At 37.5% G+C, this 21,404-nt stretch overlaps 1 protein-coding gene across 5 annotated transcripts in view; it reads left to right on the top strand.

Annotated features, from left to right (window-relative positions):
* Positions 1 to 7,976: 7,976 nt before the first annotated feature.
* Positions 7,977 to 21,404, top strand: part of LOC141426873 (dual specificity calcium/calmodulin-dependent 3',5'-cyclic nucleotide phosphodiesterase 1A-like) — a 348,580-nt gene continuing 335,152 nt past the window's right edge. For all 5 annotated transcript variants that reach the window (XM_074086107.1, XM_074086111.1, XM_074086109.1 and 2 more), the window contains exon 1: positions 7,977 to 8,105. The gene's annotated coding sequence lies outside the window, so the exon portion shown is untranslated. The remainder of the gene's footprint in view (positions 8,106 to 21,404) is intronic.

Raw genomic sequence — 21,404 nt, 5'->3', positions numbered from 1 at the left:
AGTGTCACTGAACAGACTGGCTTGGCTACTGCTTTAGATACCTACTGTGCTTGACTAACCTTAAAAACTAATATTTAAAGACAAAAGACAAGTGTTAATAAATACTTGAAACAAATTGAAAAATAAGACTCAAAAGCCGTTAAGTGTCTGCACCTAACATCATTCAAAGGCTCATGACTTCAAAAACAGCTACATCCGCTCCGATGCAAATGGGACAAAAACTCGAGGTATGTACCTATTCCATTTGAGGCAAGAAATTCGATTAACAAAACATACTCAGATTGCACTCGTATCATGGCTCTGCATCTCCTGAATCATTTGGTGTTCAAACATCATTTTTTTTAGCTTTAATTTAAATTTTGTATGCATTTTAGGTCTCGGATTGGGGCGGAATGTTGTTCCAGCATTCGTGGCTGCATACCTGAAACTGCCACGAAAAGCAGCTGTTTTGTGGCGAGCATAAGCAGTTGTGTGCACGCTTCCGCTCTCCACTTGACCTCAGGCAAGACGATAATGTGAGTTTGTTTACAAGATACATTGGAGCTCTGTGCTTAAGTACGTCAAAAAGTAAACAAGCCAAATGAAGTTTACGTCGGTGATGCATTTTGAGCATTATGTGTTTATTTAGAAAAGGAGTTACATGAGCCCTTAACGGAATATTAAAACAGAAGCGTGAACAGGCATTTTGGACTCTCTGGATTAGTCTATTATAAGAAATTCACAAAAGGATCGTCAAATTGTATACAAAATAATAATAATAATAATCCTCGGTCTTTGTACGGAACCCTCGGTGCGCGAGTCCGACTCGCACTTGGCCGGTTTTTTGACATCACTTAGCATAAACATTAACATTTCCTACATGTCCTGTCAATTTTGTATTGTATCGCATACATCGAAAATTACATTTAATCTGTATGAAAAAAAATGATGTTAATATCACTGTTAACAGTGATCATATTTTTAAAAAGCTGCAAAACAAGTAGCTCACTTATGCAAGTAGAATTGAACCGTGGATATAAAGCCCCATGGTCAGAGACAGCTTGTATCGGCCACAGCGATTGCTAAAACTATTGGACAAGAGGGCTATGCTTGTTCACCCGTTCATGTGGACTACGAACCGTAGAATTACCACATCTGACTGTACCTGAAATGCCTTTGGTAATGTATCGATCGAGTTTAACCTTCATTTGTGTCTCGTGTAAGACGCCATTAATCCTGGCTACAAAAGGATTATCAGGGGAGTGCGAGCGATTGTTCGACAAGTTATTGATTTAATTAGCAGCCAATATCATGGGCAAGGACCCATGAGTGCCAATAAGTTGTGGTTTACTTTTGAGAAATTAGGCAATCTATTGCTTCCTACTTATAAACCTACCAATATCGCTTAAGCGAGAACTCGTCGACATGACTGTGTGGGTATCCTGCCCGTCCTAACATGGTGCCCAAACATGGTCTCTGACCGAAAACCAGAAGTCCAAGCTTAAGGTTTGCCAGAGAGCGATGGAGCGCAGCATACTAGATGTAAAAAGAACAGATAGAAACCGTAACACTACGCTGCGCTCAAAAACACGTATAGATGGCGTTGGGAAAGAGAATGCTAAGCTGAAGTGGGACTGGGCTGGACACGTCTGTCGCATGCACCCACAGAGTTGGGCTCACAGAGTCACTTGGTGGGCACTGGAGGACGGCCATCGACGGCGAGGCAAACCGAGAAGGAGATGGCGGGACGATTTAGACACGTATGCAAGGGATTGACCTGACATTGCGCTGGACTGGGAGGTGTGGAGATCAAGAGGAGAGGCCTTTGCCCAGCAGTTGGACACTATTGTAGGTTAGTTAAAAAAAATTGCTTCCGTCCTCGGATAGCAGCCGTCCATAGGAAAAAGAACGTGGAAGATAGCTTGATTTTTTAACTTATGTTATTTTCCAATAATATATGAATGCGAGTATAAAACATTATCGTGACTAATTGACTGTAACCGATAACGCGTGTATCTACTGTATACTCTAAACCACTGGACCTCGTGACTTGAAAGCAGGAATTTTCCTTGTCGATCATAGAGTTGCATTAACCAGGGATTTTAGAATTGTGACGAGATACAAAACTAACCAATTTTTTATTCTTCCACAAAAACAGAGCCTTCATTTATTGTGAGGAGGTCTGTTCCCGAAAGTAGGGGTTATGTAGGCCGACACGATGATGATGCCTATGATATCTATTTTTTGCTATTTCTATTCATAGTTTTAGATTCCGAATTACAAAAATGAACCCACATACATGCATATTTATGTCTACTATGTGACTGCTTAAAATGTAATTGGAAGAGATCGCTCTTTAAAGATAAAAACGTATATTGTTTATATCTACTTTTAATCTTCTTTAACATGTTATGTCTTCATTAACATATCGATATTGAATATCGGAAGTCGATAAATGAGAAGTCACTATATGACAGATCAAAAATGGCGCGAAAATTTCGGGCTCTGCCTATGACAGAAGGAAGTGGTGAAAATTATCATTATTCCAAGTGCGTTAGACAATAAAGCCTTTGATCTGGACATGCGTACCATACATCAAGTCCATTGCCTATTGGATTGATGTATGATAAGCTAAAACTACCCAAATGCGTCTTCATTTCTTCAATATTCAACTTCGCGTCTTCTCAAAGAATTGGCTAAGTGCCACAAACGATAAAACGTGGAAAAAACGATTTTCGCTCAACATTTAGACGGTTCAAACATAAAACAAAGTAAGAAATGCTAGAGTAGGTATAGAAGTTTATAAAATCTAAATTGGTCAGTATGAATGTACTCAGCTTTTCTAACTAGCTAGATTGTGGATGTCGAAAGCAGTTCGTGCTGAAAACAAAACAATCAATATTTTTTTTGCATAATGTGAAATATAATGTACTAGCCGTTACCCGTGACTCCGTCCACGTAGAAATCGGTTTTCACTATCCCGCAGGAACTACGCAGCTTTCCTGGATAAAAGCTATCCTTTGTCCTTCCTCGGGACGCAAACTGTCTGTATACCGAATTTCGTCTAAATCGGTTCAGCGGTTTAGACGTGATGAAGTAACAAACAAACAAATAAACAACAAACAAACAGACTTACAAACTTTCGCATTTATAATATTAGTAGGGTTTGCCAAAGTAGTGCATGTGGTAAAAGTTTCCATTTGCTTTACACACCGCAAAACTGGAGTCCGGAGTGCAAAGTCAGCAAAAAAGAGCTCTGCTGCTAGAGAATCGAATCTCATTGTTAGTATGGCGAACCCCGGGATCCCGGAATTCATCCATACTAAAAATTCCGGGATTCGAATTCACTATCTGCGCCCACTCTCACATTAAGATCCTAAGATGCCTCTTACGAAACCCACGGGAAAAGAAGGGTCCGTTCTATTTTAAAATTGAGCACGACATTGACTTACTCCCAAACATACCTGGCCAATATCGTTATATTATATTAGAGAACACTTTCCTTAGTGTTAAGTGAGAAAGACGTGATTTAGGTAGGTTGTCTTAGTAAGAGCGCGTTAAGTGAAAGACTAGTGAGTTAGATGCGCCTAAAATATTCAGGTAACTCGATGAAAGTCGAGTTGTTACCACACACCACTGATAGACTTTAAGCATTCGTGTGATGTGAGCAATTAGTAACTCAGTTAATTAGTTTCGCGGACATGCCGCAACCATAAATTGAAATTGCAATGGCTAACGAGCTTTAGAATATTTGAAATGTCCGCTATGCAAACGAAAGCCTGTGGTTTGTTCGCTATCGGATTAGGGTTCGCTTCTATTGAACCCGGAGACGATCAAAATCGACAAACCACATTATTTAGTTGAACTATACATCTCATTAGAAATCTAGTTAAAGCCGCGGGTTCACGGTGGATGCAGGCCGTTTCCAACCGAAGCGACTGGAGGTCTATGTCCAACAGTGGACGTCCTACGGCTGGTATGATGATGATAACGCATATCATTGCTCTTCACTTGTATTGCAATCATCATCATCATCCCAGCTATATACGTCCCACTGCTGGCACATCCTCTCAGAACAGAGGCTTGGGCGATAGTTCCCACGCGGCCCAGTGCGGATTGGGAACTTCGCACGCACCATTGAATCGCTTCGCAGGTTTGTGCAGTTTCCTCACGATGTTTTCCTTCACCGCAAAGCTCGTGGTAAATTTCAAATGTAATTCCGCACATGAATTTCGAAAAACTCAGAGGTGCGAGCCGGGGTTCGAACCCACGACCTCTGCTTGAGAGGCGATAGGTCAAACCACTAGGCCACCACGGCTTCACGGCTTTGTATTGCAAATAGCTTTCAGGAATATAATAAAAATAATCTTCCACAACACCGTGTCGCCCCAATTTATACTATTCGATGTTTTTTTAATTATTATTTCTTCGTAACGTGTTTTTTCTGTGTATCAAATATGTGTAAATAAATATCTCTCTCTCTCTCTCTCTCTCTCTCTCTCTCTCTCTCTCTCTCTCTCTCTCTCTCTCTCTCTAACAATTATTAATGTGAAAATATCACTGTCTATCTGTTACCTCTGTTTAGCGCGGTTTTAGCGGAAAACAATGTAGTTCATATAGATATTATATAGAATAACAGATTTTTTAATTCCATTTCGATAATTGCGCTCTAATAATACGATCGATAAATATCCAAGCACTGACGTTACGATGTAAAACAAATAAACAATGTAAACGCGTATGATAGGTAAACTAAGTAGGTACCACGTCATACCCACGAATTAACAAAATTACTGAGAAATCTCCAAATATATATTTGTTTACATTTTTTCTGTCGGCACATTTAATCTGTTTACTAAAAACCAGAGGGTTGGGTAACAAGCTAACTAATTCCAGTTGTGTTTGGGCGATCAATCAAGGGGCAAAAGTTGAATCTCTTGCCATCCTTTGTTTGAGCACACTCAATTAGGTTCATTGATATGGTATCGTGTTCCAGGGTAAATATGACGCTTAAGGAATAACTAAAAAATCCCGAAATAAAAGATCCCGAGATTTTAGACAAAATTTTGGTTACTTTTTACGAAGGCTACTTTTATCCCGAAATTCCACGGAATCGGGATAAATTTAAATCACAAAATCATTTAAAATTTATTTGCTAGGCCTAATGTGCGGCGCGCGGTGCGGGCGGGCGGGTTTACGCGCGTGAAGCCACGGATAAAAGCTAGTTAAAATAGGAATATTATTAATTTTTTGCACATGAAATAAATAATTGCCAATCAATTTATTCTCATCATTTATATACTTTTGTACATCAATTAAATTATTTCAATACAAATAAACTAAATGTTTAGCAAAACTACTACTGCAGATAATTCGAAAATATACATCAACACAACCTTATTTTTTTCCTCCAATGCGAGACAAATAAATTATTTTAGGTACAAAATGGCACCGGAAAATTAGGTAAGTACGACGACGAGCGGAGCGAGGAGGAGTGTTAGGTACAATTGTGACCACAACGCGCGAGCCGAGCGAGCGAAGCGAGCGCGCCGCGGTAGCGGCCGGCGAAGCGCCAGAACCTAATTTATTTAGGAAATAATTTGGCCCCTACTAGTGCTGGTTATGTAATTTACTTGATGTAAAAAGTATATAAATGCTGAAAGTAAATTGATAGGTATGTACATAATATGTTGTACTTGATAAATAATAAGATGATATGTCAAATAAAATGCTGTTTCATTTATGTAAACTGCTGTACGTTATATGAAAATAGAATAATAGGTCATTTTTGATGTGCGTTTAAATACTTCCTGTTAAAATATGCCAACTAATTATAAATATGGGTTTTTAGTTTTTCGTTTTAATGTGCAATATATAAAACAATACACAAAATCATGATAGCATAACCAAAAAGTTAAGCCTTGATAAATAAATCATTATAAATTATAATGTCTATTAAAGTGCTGCAGTCACAAATAATACGGTTATTTTTACGTAAGCATAAAATTAATACTAATATCACCGTAATTCTCATAATCAAGCGTTCGTTTAATGATAAGGGTCCATGTACCTGTCACGATGACCCTGTGGGGTTGACAGGCGCGCATTTAACCGCAGCAATATAGCGTCACATTCAAATTCAAATAAGCCCACATTCACTCAAATTAATGAAAAAGGTTTAACAAAATCAAACGAAATTATTATCATTATCAATGAGAAAAGATATTTTTATTTATAACAATAAGCAATAAAACACTATACACTAAACATTTTAAAAAATATGACTATATACAAAAATATCTAAGCTAGCCTAACCTATAAATAAAAAATCCCTCCTAGGTCACCGCTGCACCGTCGCTGTTCATTGCGCCCAGAAGGCTGGCAGCATTCCCACGTTGTATCGCAAGGCTAATCCTTTGCCCAAAATAGCTGCCAGCCCTCTGGTCACCTGAAACATCAATGGATATCTCTTTCGCGGTCTCAACACCAAACGGCGCAAAAATATAGCCCTCCCCAAGGGCTGCATATTTGCGCCGTTTGAGCTGTTCCCCTGTTGCTGCTGCGGCGCCGGCCATGGAGGACGTCGCTGGGATGTGTGAAGGAACTAGCGTGTCGTCTCATACAAGTGTCCTACCTTGCTTCCACGGAACGAGTGTCATACCGTCTGGCCGCTTACCATCGTCGCGTGCGATACCTTTCGGGTCTAAAATAGCCGGCACGTTGACGGTAGCAAGGGCCCTCCGGATGACGTTGTTGAGGAAAGCATGGCGGGACAGGCGGCCAGCGCTCCTTTGGCATGATAGACCGTGGTGACCTAAGATGTCTAATGAGAAACTTTTTGAGTTTATGTTTGTTACTCTTATGTAGTCCCGCCAAGTCACTGTTACTCTTTCACTCTTTAACGGCTGGAGACCTTTGGTTAACATTTAATAGGCAGACATGACCTTAGGGATAGTTTTGCCTTTTTGATATGACATGTCTTTGACATGCTTTAAAGCGCTAGGACCTCACGGATATGTACATAGTTTTAACTAGCTTTTGCCCGCGGCTTCGCCCATGTGGAATTCTGTTATCGCGCGCTGTTCCCTCGGGAACTGTGCATTTTTTCGGAATAAAAAGTAGCCTATGTCACTCTCTGGCCCATTAACTATCTCTATGCCAAAAATCACGTCGATCCATATCGCTCCGTTTCGACGTGAAAGACGGACAAACATACAAACACGCAAACGTACAAACACACACACTTTCGCCTTTATAATATTGGTATGGATTTAAAGTCTATGGACTGAGTACAAAGTATCTCTACCAAGCATTCATGAAACATAAGTTAATTATGCCCTTAAATAGCAGAAACTTAGAGATAACATATGTTATGTCATATAGAATTGACAACTTTTTCCCGATGACTCCCAAAATTTTGGAAGTTTTTTTTACACAACGTTTGTGAAAATCACGTCGTAATTTTTGGAATCCCCAAAAGGAAAATCACGGATATTTATTTCAAATGCGAGATCTAATGTTTTTAGCGCGAGCAAAAGTACCCACGGATAAAAGCTAGTTAACGCGTAATTTCTTGACGAAGGTTAAACAAAATCAAACGAAAATATTTTCTAACGCTCCGGTCTACATTTATTCTTGATGCGAAAAATCACCTGAACAAACTTTCTCTTCGGCTCTGTGAGTATTGCTGGGCCTGTACTTCATAAAATAATGCCAGCCATAATTCTTCATTAGCATGAGTCTTGAAAAAGCGGAACAATTTGCATAGAAGCGATTAAATTACCACAAAAGCCGGGGAGAGTCGGATGGGCCTCATAAAACGACGGCGTGGCCGCACTCAAATCTGGAACATTACCCGAAAGACAATCAGCTTTATTGTACCTATGCTCTATTGGTATTAAAAAACACAAATTTTTTCCAAGCTTATGTTTGGAGCGCAATGCAGTTATGTGTCGTAAGGGGTTCGGAGTGAGGCGAATCGCCAGACGCGCGGATACCGTATCAGGGAAAGCACGGCTCGGAGCTTCTTCCTTGCTTATGTAAAAACGCGTAACGTCGGAGCATTCGGTGTGTAAGTGGCCAGTACTGTGAGTGATAGTTAATCAGTGCACATGTGACTTGTGGAGGTTTGTTTACCCTTTTTATAAATAGTTTATAAAACTAAAAAAAAGTTGTTTTTTTTTATTGCTGTCTTAGTTGTAAGATGCGGTATATTCGGCTTTACGTACAAGACGTGGGTGCCAGTTATCTATTATATGAGTTTGTGTAAAAACTATTTAAGTTTTAATGAAATTGCACATAAAATGCGAACACGAGCTGAGTTTATCATTCTCATTTCCACGCGTTTCTAGTAATTACTTTCGGTATTAAGTTCGTTGATATCGTTTTAATTTTAATGATAAATGGTGATTAATATAAACGCCTTTTTAGGAGTATTTTACAAAGAAAGGATAAAACGTTTATAGTTAAAAAAAGTTTATTATTGGGAAGTGATGGGTATTACAAAACTAAATATGAAATACCTGCGATAAATCGATAAATAATTAATTACTATTTAAAGTACAACTGCTATAAATCAATCTACTAACTACTAAATTAGTTTATATTACAATTAACTGCAGGTATAAGTATTTAACGCGGTTCAATTTTTTATTTATAGATCTTAAGAACTTGGGACTGATATTTAAGTATGGTTGGCTTAGTTTATGTTTCTGTTCTAAAGATATCTTATATTTTCCAACTTTCAGCGAATTATCCATCTTTACATGTACCTATCTATGAAGAAAGAAATGTATCTAATTTGAAGCTAATATTTGGAACGAGAATAAACAAAAATCTTTAATCAATTTAGTATCTATGGAATTAGAATCAAATACATTAGAATATTAAAAACAAAACGCAATAATTACAATATGATACTTCGTCAATAAAGTTAATTTTTAATCAGAGTTAGGCGTGAGGCAGATTATTAGATCTACCAATTTTTTAAACCTATGTTTTTGTGGTACAGTCAAGTGCAAAAATATATATCTATCCAAACCACTCAGAAATGTTACCACGTCCTTATCACGTCCGAATAAGAGTTTGTCGTACATGTTTCTGAAGGGTTAAATAACTCGAAATTTTTACACTCGACTGTACCTACTAAAAGCAAGCAAGTTTCTGATTTTTTAAATGTTTTTTTAAATTTTATGTCATCATTATCACAACCTATAGACGTCCCACTGCTGGGCACAGGCCTCCTCCCATAATGAGAGGGCTTGGACCGTAGTTCCCACGCGGGCCCAGTGCGGATTAGGCACTTAATTCACACCATTGAATACAATACAATACAATACAATTACTCTTTATTGTACACCAGAAATAGTAAGCGATACAGAAAACAGGTACAAAGAGAAAATTACAAGGTAAGCAATAAAATAGGAATATAATAGAAATAGGAATTCCTTCGTAGGTTCGTACAAGTTTCTTCACGATGTTTTCCTTCACCGTAAAGTGGTAAATTTCAAATTTAATTTTCCACATAAATATACAAAACTCAGGTGAGATCCTGGATTTGAACCCACGATGCTATACTTAAGAGGGCGTAGGCCAAATCACTAGACGACCACGGCTTATAATATTATGCGGTATATACATTATAATATTATGGTATTGTTAGTATTAGTGTTTTACCCCCATTTCAGCATTCATTGTTTAAATTTATCTAACGGATAAATGTGATGCAGTGTCTGTTTGTTTTGTTCGAATAGATTAAATAGAAACAAAAGAGCTGATCCACTGAATTTCTTCGGGCTCAAACGCAATTACATTCAGCTGTTTTTTCTACGATTCAGAATATCGGCATTAAGGGTACGTCCCTTGATGGATGGCTGGCATGATGAGATGGCAAGACGGATCGGGGTGGCCCCGTCCGGTGGGTCACCCTAGGTCCTATCTGGAATTGGATGCTCGTTTATAATTAAGGAGGTTGTTAGAGTCAAGATGATTAGAATTGTCTTTGGCTAGTGTAACTTTAAATTACAAGAACTGGCCTAGGGCGTGTCGTCAATTAGTGTAATGATTAACGTATTCACTGCCACCTGACTTCCATAGGTGCCACCGACGCACATGTGCGTTTAAAATGTATGAATATTATGACAGCGGAACTGGGCGAAGTTCCGAAAACGCATATGTGCGTCGGTGACAGTGAATGCGTTAATAATCGCAGGTTCACTTTTTTGTGCTCCCTGTGTTGCATGTATAGGATGTTCTTCTCAAACATTTTATTTTTTTATTTTATCGATAGAAAAATGTAGGGCCTTACGAAAGAAAGTGAAATGCCTATAACATGAATAGACAGACAATAAATCATTTATTTTGCTATTTTGACTACGGAATCCCAAAAAGAACAGAAAAGTACAGAACTATGTTATGTTTAATAGGTTTGATGATTTTGATTTATTTTCCTTAATAATAAAAATAAAAAAGCTTCTGCTTAAATACCATGAACCGAAGAAAAGCGCCAAGCTTTTATATCACACTTGAACTGGAGAGCTAGAGTCCGGAACTCATAGTTGGCAAAGAGAGTGGGGCCCATTTTCTCGAAGCATATTAGTCTAATATTAGTGTTTTGTCTTATTTTTTCATACAATTTATTTATGAGACTAAAACAATAATATTATTAGACTACATATGGAATGGACTCGCTGCTGGGGTTTTTCCATCTAGCTATGATTTGGGTACCTTCGAAAGGTGAGTGTCTTAATAATGCTGTAGGTGTCCATGGGCGGCGGTGATCACTTACCATCGGGTGACCCGCCTGCTCGTTTGCCAGCTGTTCGATAAAAAAAAGACAATGCTTTAAGAAACAGGGCCCTGCCCAATCTCACCTTAGGCCTCCTAGTCGCCTTTTTCGATACCCACGGGAAAAAATGGGTGCGTCGTATTCTAAAACTGGGCACGGCACGGGCTATTTAGACCAGAGGCCTTATTCTATTGCACTCGAAATCACAATCGTTTTCGCCGGTTCGTTTCGTCACACGGTCTAGGATGAGGGTAGAAAGAGATGTTGAATGCGATCGCGAACGCCCACACGTTAGACAATACGGCCTCAGATTTGTTCGAAGAAGTTAAATTTATAATCTTCTATTGAACTATTCCGTAATGGACATAATTTCTTTTGTTTTTTAGGGTTCCGTACCCAAAGGTATCGTCCTAATACAACGCGAATGCGCGATCATCGTAGGTTCGCGCGAATTTTACTCGTACCAACGCGCGATCAAACATATTGAACTCGAATAGGTGTCCTAAGTGACAATCGCACGAAGCGGTCGCGCGATTCAAATGTTTGTAAATCTATTCGCGCGAACTTAGTTCGTACGAACGCGCGATCAAACATATTGAATTCGAATAGGTGTCCTAATTGATATTTGCGCGATAATTGCGTCGGCGAGGCACCGCGCTCGCTCGCTCGCGTCGTCTATTCGCGCCCGACCCATTTTTTGCCATAGCGCGAACACGCGATGGTCGCATCGCTTACTCGCGCGTTCTATTAGGATGATGCCAAAGGGTAAAAAACAGAAACCCTATTCTTCGCTGTCCCTCCGTCTGTCCGTGATAGTTAGAAAGTTGAAATTTTCACAGATTATGTATAACTGTGGCCGCTATAACAGCAAATAATACAAACAGAATAAAATAAATATTTAAGGGGGGCTCCCATGCAACAAACGTGGTTTTTTTCGCCGTTTTTTTGCTAATGTCTAATTAATTGTTATGTTCAAAATGTCTTATTAATGTTGTATAATAGATAGTACGGAACCCTTCGTGCGCGAGTCCGACTCGCACTTCATATGACTATCTACTCTATCTACTTATTAAATGAGTATTCATGACTATTAAATATCGGAATAAAGTGAAATTCATACCGTCAATAAATGACAAATAGAGGCTGCAAATGTTTCTAAATATAATTCTAAAATTTCCGTGTAAATTGAATCACCCTTTAAACTTGAACCTTACTCAGTTTAATAGAGTAAACTTAATCAAGTTAGGTGTCTGTCTCTTCAGTTCCCAAATTTACCTGCCGTACCATGAGTACGTAGTTATTTTATTTTTTCGTTTAATCTTATTATTTTAAAATGTTTTGTCAAAGGCTAGGTTATTCGATAAATTATACGAATAACTAATTTTAGAAAGTTTTGAAGGAACTTTTAAATTAAGTCTTCTTATATATTATTTTTCCTGATATTTTAAATAAACCATAAAAGTTAATTCAGCATCATCAGCTGGAAGAAGTCCACTGTTGAACAAAGGCCTCCCCATGCCACTTGCATCCACCGGTTACCTGCAACTCTTAGGATACTGTCAGTCCACCAAACGGGAGGCCTGCTATCGCTTCGTCTCTCCGGACGTGGTCGCCACTCGAGGACCTTTTATCACCAATGGTTATTTGTTTTTCAAACGATGTGCAACCCATTACCATTTCAACTCGCATAATTATCCTTCGAGCTATGTCGGTGACTTTAGTTCTCATTCGTTAATTTTTTATCATACTTACTTTCACCTGTAACTGATCTTCGTGAAAAATATAAATATTGACATTATTGATTTATGTATAAATCAATAATGCATGCAAATGGCCGGCTAACGGACAGCAGACAACCTAAACTACTATAGCTACAAGCTTGAAATTCGGCAGCATAGTAGGCATTCAAGTATATACACTCTAAGAGGTGAGGAACTAGTTTTTAGGGTTCCGTACCTCTAAAGGAAAAACAGACACTTTAATAGATCACCTGCGCCCAGTCGCTCTGATAATTGATACACAATATACATATACTTGAACTGCACACGAACTTGGTATGAACTGTAATGCTGTAAATATTAATTGGTTTATAAATAAATAAATCCGTACTAATATTATAAATACGAAAGTGTGTTTGTATGTTTGTGTTTTTGTCCGTCTTTCACGCCGTAACGGAGCGACGGATCGACGTGATTTTTGGCATAGACATAGTTTATGGGGCCGAGAGTGACATAGGCTACTTTTTATCCCGAAAAAATGCACAGTTCCCGAGAGAACAGCGCGCGATAACCGAATACCACGCGGGCGGAGCCGCGGGCTAAAGCTAGTAATAAATAAATCGGTGATCTAATGACGGATGTGTGAACCCATAACCATAAGACCGCTCGCGCGTTCCCGAGGCACTAATAAGCTACATACACCCCGTCCAGATGCTCTCGCTATGGAAGCGCGCGAGACTGGACAGGGTCTTAAATTGAGTGTTAAAATTATTTAAGAAAATGGACAAAAATTAGGTGGGTAGGTAGTGAACCAATACCGGGGATATTTATCCCTTATCTTAAAAAGCCGTGGTGGCCTAGTGGTTTGACCTATCGCCTCTCAAGCAGAGGGTCGTGGGTTCAAACCCCGGCTCGCACCTCTGCGTTTATCGAAATTCATGTGCGGAATTACATTTGAAATTTACCACGAGCTTTGCGGTGAAGGAAAACATCGTGAGGAAACCTGCACAAACCTGCGAAGCAATTCAATGGTGTGTGTGAAGTTCCCAATCCGCACTGGGCCCGCGTGGGAACTATGGCCCAAGCCCTCTTGTTCTGAGAGGAGGCCTGCGCCCAGCAGTGGGACGCATATATAGGCTGGGATGAAACCGCAACTTATATTCGTGGCGTACCTTCCGCTATTTATCTTTATTATTGCACAACTAATAATGAATAACGCACATCATACCTTGTAACTCTTTTTTATTTTAATCTAGCTTCTATTTTCATATAACGCACAGCAGTTTACATAAATGAAACAGCATTTTATTTGACATATCATCTTATTATTTATTAAGCAAAACATAATATGTATACCTATCAATTTATTTTCAGCATTTATATACTTTTTACATCAAGTAAATTACATAACAAGCACTAGTAGGGGCTACCGCGGCACGCTCGCTTCGCTGGCTCGGCTCGCGCGTTGTGGTCGCAATTGTACCTAACACTTCCTCCTCGCTCCGCTCGTCGTCGTACTTACCTAATTTTCCGGTGCCAAATTGACAATAAAAGTTATTTTGCTGTGAGAATGAGTATCATCTACGCACGCTCTAGTTAATTTGCTCTACAGTCAGTATTTTTTGCTGTGCAGTCAGTATTTTTGATGTAATTGTAGTATTTTTGTACCTAAAATAATTTATTTGTCTCGCATTGGAGGAAAAAAAGTAAGGTTGTGTTGATGTATATTTTCGAATTATCTGCAGTACTAGTTTTGCTAAACATTTAGTTTATTTGTATTGAAATAATTTAATTGATTTACGAAAGTATATAAATGATGAGAATAAATTGATAGGCAATTATTTATTTGAAGTTCAATTAATAATTTCCCTATTCAAAATAACAAGAAAATTTCCATAATGTCTAGGAAAGTATAGAACTCTACGCGAGTTTAAATCGCGTTTGGCTTTTTTTTCATGCGTCTACAAGCCAAAAAAAGAAGGGGCGAGCATAAGTTAGAAGATTTAGGCCATTCTTTTTTAAACGTAAATAGGAAAGAGTTCTACGCTGGTCCATTTGTTAATTAAACTGTCAAAGGCTAATCCATGAGCTACGGCGGGTTTCATTTCACCAGTCAGTTGACAACCGAGTTCAAATAAAAATACCGAGTCTGCATTAAGCTGGCTTTACCGGACAGTACTTATAAATATGCATGCATTGGTATAATCATGTAAGAGAACTACAAATTGATAACTGTGAATTTCGAAAATTGAAATTTGTATCGTACCGTCTGGTTCACTCTTGTTTTAAATGCTATTAGCGTAAGCGGGACGGCATGATACACAGTTCGAATGTTGAATTTCTTAGTATAAGCCATAAAGGATTAATTATATGCCTAGGATATTTCTGGAGCCGCGATGAATATTAATACTAATCAACTCGTTTAATTATAGGTTATAGTTTTGTAGCAGTAGGTAATTAGTGATGTTAGTTTTTGTCGGTTTTTAGTTTAATCGTCGTGTAAGATGTGTAAATTTTCACCTGATAACAAAAAATAAAAAGGTTTCATAGTTGAACTGAAAATATTTACATTTTTTTTATTTTATCTGAAGAAAAAAATAGTAATTTATTATTATTATTATAAGTAAGAGTGAAATATCAACATCCACATCTTTCGCTAGCCATTGCGCGCAAAATATTTCGAACAGCATTGTTCCAGATAAACTTTCCCACTTTGTTCCAGCCCAACATAAGATCCAATTAACAGTGTATAGTTAACTAAGGAATTAAGGTAACGGTGTAGTAATTACCAGTCCTCGGGAGCCGGTGCTCAGACCTCGCAGTTACCAGGAAGGGCTTCTCAAGTGACTTGTTAACACGAAAACCTCATTTCCTGGCTTAATTTATTTTTTAATCGAACTGAGGACGATAAGCGAAAAATATTGGGGGCAAAGAAATGACACTGTGGGTCTGTGGGTTTTTATACTCATTGGTACACTGAATAATCCTTTCCAATCGTAATTTCTTGGAAACGTTTGTATTCGTCATGCTAGTTCAGTCAGCCTCAGTATCCATCAAGACATCGTAGGAGCAGGTTGCATCGAGAGATTATTAATCTATATAGAGTGGTTAACCTTTTCGCTGCCGCGTCAAATACATAAAGACATCACCCATACGCCAGGCTTTTATATTGTAATGTCTAAAATTGAACCTTATCACAATTGAATGAAGGTTGCTTTTGCAATGAAGTAATGGACGTATATTAAGGTCGTTGATGTGCAACCTACGGTGCGTATATATGAGTCGTTGGCGTCGAAAAGGTTAACACCTGCTAACCTCCTAGGCTGGAACTTTTTTTAATAGACATACTACTTACGACCGGAAGCCCGCAAGTTCAATTTACAAGCGGTAGTCTCTTTTCAATGCATACTGTTAAACAAAGACCGCTTGTAAATTGTAACTTGTACCATCCAACAATATCCCACAACATAGGGTGGAAGTGAAATAAAAATCATCCCCATTTCACGTGTATGGGAGGTACCCTAAATAATTTTTTTTGTTTTTTAGGGTTCCGTACCCAAAGGGTAAAAATGGGACCCTATTAATAAGACTTCGCTGTCCGTTCATCTGTCTGTCACTAGGCTGTATATCATGAACCGTGATAGTTCGACAGTTGAAATTTCCACAGATTATGTACAACTGTGGCCGCTATAACAATTTTTTGCCGTTTTTTACTTGATATTAATAACGGCAACAGGTAGACGTTTGAAATATTCACAGAATATTTAGTTGTATAATCACTTTAAAAATAAATAATGAAATTAAAATAAATTAAATAAATATCACTGGACAATTCACACCAATTGACCTAGTCCCAAAGTAAGCTTAGCAAAGCTTGTGTTATGGGTACCTACTAAGCAACGGATAAATATAATTATATAGATAGATACATACTTAAATACATAATAAACACCCAAGACCCGAGAACAAACATTCGTATTTTTCATACAAATCGGCCCCGACACGGGAATCGAACCCGGGACCTCAAGCTTCGTAGTTAGGTTAGTACTTAATAAGTACTCGAAACCCATTCCAGTTGGTGTTTTTACATTATAGTTGGTGTTTCATACCTTAACCTTATACTTAAGTTTGTTTTTGTGTGTTTGTCACGTTTTCTTATATGACTCATTAAGGGAACTATAGGTCTGTTTGTATTTCTTTGTCTTCAATTTCATGTTCATATATGACTGTTTGTTTCTCAATAAATAAATAAAAAAAAAAGTTAAGAATAAGGTTAATGATCATAATACCGTTCCAACTTATTTATGATCATCATCTATATGCAATATAAAGCTTGTTTAACATAATAATATCACTACAATATTAAAGGTCACGAAATTATTCCATAAATATTGTATTCCTCGCATCGGAAATCGTCGTTGTATTATGTTGAATAAATACTCATATTACCTTGTAGGCGCAAATGCTACTTGTTCAAGCTTTTATTGCTTGCTTTTTAGCTTTACCCCGAAATGTTACAGAAATTACTCCTTATAAGGGTTACTTGTAGATAGAACGACAAATAGCGGTTTTTATTGTAATCGGTTATTTTTAAACAAAAGAGCATGTTTAAAATAGTCCTTGAATTTAACAGTACTTAAAATAAATGTTGATAATTATAAATATTAATGTTGCTAGAAAAAAAATTACAAACTAAACGTCATTAAAATTCATGTTTTTTTTTATTAAGTGGCGCGAATTTTAGTTGTTAAAGTCAGTCAGGGTTTAATTTTTCATGCCTGCGATCGTGCGTGTGATCAATGCCTTTGTAATTAAAATGTATCACAACGTATGTTTGTTTATACTCTTTATTGTACAAAAAGGAAAAACAAAAGGTTACATAAATAAAAGTAAAGTGTTAAGTACAAAGGCGGACTTATCCCTGCAGGGATCTCTGCCAGTCAACCTTTGAGTGCTAGAGGAGCAATCAAAAAACAAGGATCGACAAATAGAGCAAAACATTTGAATAAATGTAAATGCATATGTAAATCTCAAATACCTAACTATATACAATAAAATATAACACATAATATAAAATAAAATACATAAATACACACATTTACATACAATACATAAATAACACAAGTATAAAGGATAATTACTTACTAAATAAATAAGGAACTATGATAGTGTGAGCCACATCTTCTTCAATGTCTCCCTGAACGAGTATACGGAGGAAGATTGTCGGACGGTGATCGGCAACCGATTCCACAACCTAGCCGCATGCACAGAAAAGGATTTGGAGTAGTTCTGGATGAGGTAGAAGGAGATGCTAGAAGGAGATTGGCGCTTGACCGCAAACGATGTTGGCTGCCTTCAGCTAAGTAGCTGAATCGCTCAGAAAGAGATAAAGGAGCCGAAGGATTAAAAATAACTTACATTATGAAAGCGCAATTATGAGTTTTAAATAGCTTTGAATTTTCACAGTATGCATGTTGACATCGATTAATAACTTGGTCAAACACACGGAACAGAAACTTCGTATATTTCACATAGGTACAAAATATTACATATCGTGATACGATTGGACCCCTTCCTAAGCCGGGTCTACTAAAGTTCAAATAGGACTCTTGTGTCATATCTGAAAGGTAAACGTTTGACATAACAACAAATATAACAAAGAGTAAATTTTGAATACTGGCTAAGGAAATTCTTCAAGCTGTGACTTTCTTATACTCGTATGTATGTGACATGGTGTGTCTAGTAACAGGGATGTATGTTACGTGATTCACTACTCAATTGTTTTATGTAATTATATTTTTTCCTACCTATTATACTGTTTTAATTTTTTGTGATTTTCACTCATAATAAACTTTTAGAACACTCGGGTTTTATCACCCTTAACGAAACAAGTCATAATAACCTACCTTAACGTTCACGAGTAGACTAAAGTGTTTCACGTATCACGTTTTTTTTAGTTAGTGCTTAGTTTGTTTGTTTGTACTTTACTAGGTACTATTCAATGTTATAAAATTATGCAATTTAATTTCTTTTTTATGGAAAAAACGGTGTACTCAAATTTATAAAAGTATTTTTTTGGTGACGGTTCGAATCGAAACTTGAGCAAAATCCGTCCTGATGCTGTTACCATCTTGCCAGCTAAATTTTCTGCCAAGTACCAGAACCACTGTTGCTCTTTCGTCTATAAAAAAATTGATGTAAATAAACCAATTTGGCTTAATCTAAATTTTATAAAGCACCTAATCTCACGTTTGCTCTACAATGACAACCAGCAACACATCTCTTTGGCCTGACGACTAACATTACGGTGCCCCTCTCCATACTCCCATATAAATTTTAATTGGGAACACGGGTTCCGTAGCACGCTTCATTTATTTTTAAAGGGCTTGCAGCAAATGAAGCATGCAACATTTTCGTCACGTGTGACGATTCGTCAAATCAAAAGCTGTAAGCAATTTTTTTTAATCCTACTAATATTAGGTATAAATGTGAGTTTATAATTCTGTTTATTTGTTTGTTCCATAGCTCCCGCGGGAAAGTGATAAGCAAATTCTACGTAGATGGAGTCATGGGCAACAGGCTAATCATTTTAATAATGTATAAAAAGTTTAGTACTTACATACTTTAGTTTTGTGGCGCGGTAATAAATGACCTGCAATTATCGAACCGGATGAACGAAAATGACATGACCTGATAATTCGTGCCCTTGTGGCAAATTTCATGAGGGCATGAATTATAAAGTCACGCATTCTGTATCGATAAATATTATACTCAGTCGTTATTAACCATACCCATTTGGTGGGAAGACAAGTAGGTAAATTAAATGAAGTAAATGAGCAGTTTCAAGTTTGAATTTATCCCTGATTCAGTCCATAACAAAGTTATAAGTAGAAAACATTCGTAAGAAAAAAAGGTACTTAAGTATTTATCGATTTAATTCGTTACTTTACTTAAATTAAACTGTCACATAAAGCAATCATAAATACCCGTAAGTTTCAATTGAAAAAAAGTGTTTCTTGAAACGTAACATAATTTATTAGCATTTAACAAGACTGTACTCCAACAGCAGTGGCGTGGCACCGTAGTAACTCAATCCCGCCGTGTCATCTAATTTTCACCACTAGACTCGCCACTTGTCTTTAAGTTAGTGCCTTTTTTTGCTCCGAATTGCCTAGAAATTTTAACGCCACGCTACTGCTGTACAGTGAAAAATTATTCCTATGAAACTTTATTAGCGTACATTTGGCACGCCATTCAGCACGGTAGGGCACCCAATGTGCTCAATGAAAACGCAATCGACATCCATTGAGTCCCTGATAGTCCCATTTTTAATAGTCGTAAATGTTTAATTGGACTAGAACCAATTAGCAGCTACTTTAATTACCCATCTGCGTCTCTTTCATGCAGATTCTGCTACCACTTAAATTATATCGCACCACACCACTTACTAAACTCACACTTTAAAATATGTATGTGTCATAATTATCATAGTAAAAGAGAACTCTACTCTACTCTACTATGATAATTCTGAATTAACAAATTGTTTATTAAAAATATAAAAGCATTGTGAAAGGTATTTATTTAGCAGTGGAACACACTAGGCTTCCACCCCCCCTCGGATATTTTAACGCATTTTTTTTACTTATATAATATCCAAATACATATTATTTTCAAATTCAGAATGACATACACATACTCGAATAATATGATCAAAAAGTTCAAAGTTCGAAATACTACTGCTAAGCAAACTTGCTTGATAACCTGCCGCTTCAGTCTACTCGTGACCACGACCACTGCAATGTGGCCGAAACGTTGAGGTAATTATTACTCATTTCGTTAAGCGTGATAAGACCCGGCTGTTGTTATAACCATGAGTGAAAATCACGTTAGCTTAAAACATTATTAAATAAACACGAGACAATAAATTATAGTTATGATGTCTGAATTCACATTTATGCTGTGTAGGTATTCCTTGGGGGCAAGTATGTTCTTAGATTGTGCGGGTATTAAGAGCGTTTATTCCTGCTGAGCTGGCAACGTTGCATTTTTGTTAGTTTTTCTCGATTATTCCATAAAAATTGAATGAAAATTAATAATGTTGTCTTATAGAACACTTCTTAATATATAAGTTAATGTGTCTACTCCAATAATTATTCGTGATAGACTTTTATATTCCTTAAAAACGAAAAAATGTTTATGACCAGTTTTTAAATAATCGAGAAAAACTAACAAAAATGCAACGTTGCCAGCTCAGCAGGAATAAAAGCTCTTAACGTATTTTTTCCGAGGATTACCATAATGTGTAGCAAATTAGGGGTTGTTTCCCGAATAAATAAATGTACTTATTATTTATTTTTATGCAGAAGTGTGCCGTGGTGACCTAGTGGTTTGACATTGTGGCCTCTCAAGCAGAGGAACGTGGGTTCAAACCCGAGCACGCACCTCTGAGTTTTTCGAAAATTATGTGCGTAATTATACTTGAAATTTACCACGAGCTTTACGGTGAAAGACAAATCGTGAGGAAACCTGCACAACCTGCGAGAGAAATTCAATGGTGAGTGTGACCTTCCCAATTCGCACTGGGCTCGCGTGGGAAGTAGGGCCTAACCCCTCTCATTCTGAGAGGAGGCCTGTGCCCAGCAGTGGGACGTATATAGGTTGGGGTGATACAAAAAATTTAAGCGGAAATTACACTAATTGTTCTTCGCCTAATGCGGTCGCCGCATGCTGCATGCGGCCAACAACAAAGTGTAATTTCCGCTACAGTTATCTGTCAAACTGAATCCATAAACGAATTGCAGTTGTACGGTCAAGGACTTCAATTCATGAGCCACCGTGGAATCTTTTCAAAGGACAATTCATTACGATTTTCCTTGTTAATGCGATGTCACTATGACGTTTACTGTGAAATGGTTCCATGG

The sequence above is a fragment of the Choristoneura fumiferana genome, chromosome 3 (genome assembly GCF_025370935.1).
Source record: "Choristoneura fumiferana chromosome 3, NRCan_CFum_1, whole genome shotgun sequence".
NCBI classification, from domain to species: Eukaryota; Metazoa; Arthropoda; class Insecta; order Lepidoptera; family Tortricidae; genus Choristoneura; species Choristoneura fumiferana.
This window is presented reverse-complemented; position numbering and strand designations above follow the sequence as displayed.